This window comes from Arachis hypogaea, chromosome 12 (assembly GCF_003086295.3).
Source record: "Arachis hypogaea cultivar Tifrunner chromosome 12, arahy.Tifrunner.gnm2.J5K5, whole genome shotgun sequence".
Lineage (NCBI taxonomy): Eukaryota > Viridiplantae > Streptophyta > Magnoliopsida > Fabales > Fabaceae > Arachis > Arachis hypogaea.
Genome location: NC_092047.1, coordinates 45,205,093 through 45,207,934, shown reverse-complemented (window position 1 = coordinate 45,207,934; position 2,842 = coordinate 45,205,093). Strand labels below are relative to the sequence as shown.

Here is a 2,842-nt window from a genome sequence, read left to right as displayed (position 1 = left end):
GTGACTCCACATGATCATGAACCTAAGAAAACATGAAAAACAAAATTAGATAAATAAACATTGGGTTGCCTCCCAACAAGCGCTTCTTTAATGTCAATAGCTTGACAGTGGGCTCTCATGGAGCCTCACAGATGTGCAGAGCTTTGTTGAGACCTCCCAACACCAAACTTAGAGTTTGGTTGTGGCTTCCCAACACCAAACTTAGAGTTTGATTGTGGGGGCTTTGGTTGACTCTGCTTTTAGAGAAGCTTTTTCTGCTTCCTCTCCATGGATGCAGAGAGAGATCCTTGAGTTGTAAACATAAGGTTGTCCTTATTTAATTGAAAGATCAATTCTCCTCTGTCCACATCAATTACAGCTCTTGCTGTGGCTAGGAAAGGTCTTCCTAGGATGATGGATTCATCCTCTTCCTTTCCAGTATCCAGGACTATGAAATCAGCAGGGATGTAAAGGCCTTCAACCTTTACTAACACGTCCTCTACTTGTCCATAAGCCTGTTTTCTTGAATTGTCTGCCATCTCTAATGAGATTTTAGCAGCTTGCACCCCATAGATCCCCAGCTTCTCTATTACAGAGAGGGGCATGAGGTTTATTCCTGAACCAAGGTCACACAGAGCCTTAAAGATCATGGTGCCTATGGTACAAGGTATTATGAACTTTCCAGGATCCTGTCTCTTCTGAGGCAATGTCAGTTGATCCAGATCACTTAGTTCATTGGTGAACAAGGGAGGTTCATCTTCCCAAGTTTTAATACCAAATAATTTGGCATTTAGCTTCATGATTGCACCAAGGAACTTGGCAGCTTGCTCTTCAGTAACATCCTCATTCTCTTCAGAAGAGGAATACTCATCAGAGCTCATGAATGGCATAAGGAGGTTCAATAGAGTCTCTATGGTCTCTAGATGAGCCTCAGAGTCCTTTGGTTCCTCAGAGGGAAGCTCCTTATTGATCACTGGACATCCCAGGAGGTCTTCCTCCTTGGGATTCACGTCCTTCTCCTCTCTTGTGGGTTCGGCCATGGTAATTAATTCAATGGCCTTGCACTCTCCTTTTGGATTCTCTTCTGTATTGCTTGGGAGAGTACTAGGAGGGATTTCAGTGATCCTTTTACTCAGCTGGCCCACTTGTGCTTCCAAATTTCTAATGGAAGACCTTGTTTCATTCATGAAACTCACAGTGGCCTTAGATAGATCAGAGACTAAATTTGCTAAGCTAGATGGATTCTGCTCAGAATTCTCTGTCTGTTGCTGAGTGGATGATGGAAAAGGCTTGCTATTGCTAAACCTATTTCTTCCACCATTATTAAAGCCTTGTTGCGGCTTTTGATCCTTCCATGAGAGATTTGGGTGATTTCTCCATGATGGATTGTAGGTGTTTCCATATGGTTCACCCATGTATTTTAACTCTGCTATTGCAGGGTTCTCAGGATCATAAGCTTCTTCCTCAGAAGATGCCTCTTGAGTACTGTTGGATGCAGCTTACATTCCATTCAGACTCTGAGAAATCATATTGACTTGCTGAGTCAATATTTTATTCTGAGCCAATATGGCATTCAGAGTATCAATTTCAAGAACTCCCTTCTTCATAGGCGTCCCATTACTCACAGGATTCCTCTCAGAAGTGTACATAAACTGGTTATTAGCAACCATGTCAATGAGTTCTTGAGCTTCTGCAGGCGTTTTCTTTAGGTGAATGGATCCACCTGCAGAAGTATCCCATGACATCTTTGATAGCTCAGATAAACCATCATAGAATATATCCAGGATGGTCCATTCTGAAAGCATGTCAGAAGGACACTTTTTGGTCAGCTGCTTGTATCTTTCCCAAGCTTCATAGAGGGATTCACCTTCTTTCTGTCTGAAGGTTTGAACATCAGCTCTAAGCTTGCTCAGCTTTTGAGGAGGAAAGAACTTGGCTAAGAAAGCCGTGACCAGCTTATCCCAAGAGTTCAGGCTGTCTTTGGGTTGAGAGTCCAACCATATTCTAGCTCTGTTTCTTACAGCAAAAGGGAAAAGTATGAGCCTGTAGACTTCAGGATCTACTCCATTAGTCTTAACAGTATCACAGATCTGCAAGGATTCAGTTAAGAACTGAAAAGGATCTTCAGATGGAAGTCCATGAAACTTGCAGTTCTGCTGCATCAGAGAAACTAGCTGAGGTTTCAGCTCAAAATTGTTTGCTCCAATGGTAGGAATGGAGATGCTTCTTCCATGTAAATTGGAATTAGGTGCAGTAAAGTCACCAAGCATTCTCCTTGCATTATTGTTGTTGGGTTCGGCTACCATCTCCTTTACTTGTTCGAAATTTTTAATAAGGTTGTCTCTGGATTATTGTAATTTATCTTCTCTTAGTTTTCTCTTCAGAGTCCTTTCAAGTTCTGGATCAGCTTCAACAAGAATGCCTTTTTCTTTGTCCCTGCTCATAAGAAAGAGAAGAGAAAAAGAAAAGAAGAGGAATCCTCTATGTCACAGTAAAGAGGTTCCTTATTGTTAGTAGAAGAAGAAAAGGAATAGGGGTGAAGAAGAATGAAGAATCCAAACACAAAGGTGATGATAGGAGCAGAGATGTGAGATGAAGAGAAGTGTTAGTAGATGAATAAATAAATAGAAGGGGATGAGAGGAGGAGAGAATTTTCGAAAATAATTTTTGAAAAAGAGTTAGTGATTTTCGAAAATAGTTTTTGTAAAAAGTTAGTAGTTTTTCGAAAATTCAAATAAAAATAAAATAATTAGTCTAATTAAAAAGAAATTTCGAAAAAGAGGGAAGATTTTTTCGAAAATTAGAGAGAGAGAGTTAGTTAGGTAGTTTTGAAAAAGGTAAGAAACAAACAAAAAGTTAGTTA

General features: G+C 40.2%; 1 non-coding gene across 1 annotated transcript; it reads left to right on the top strand.

The window, feature by feature from the left end:
* Positions 1-1,778: 1,778 nt before the first annotated feature.
* LOC112731192 (small nucleolar RNA R71) lies at positions 1,779-1,886 on the top strand. Its single transcript, XR_003166981.1, has one exon. It is a non-coding gene; the product is annotated as a small nucleolar RNA R71 (small nucleolar RNA).
* Positions 1,887-2,842: the final 956 nt, after the last annotated feature.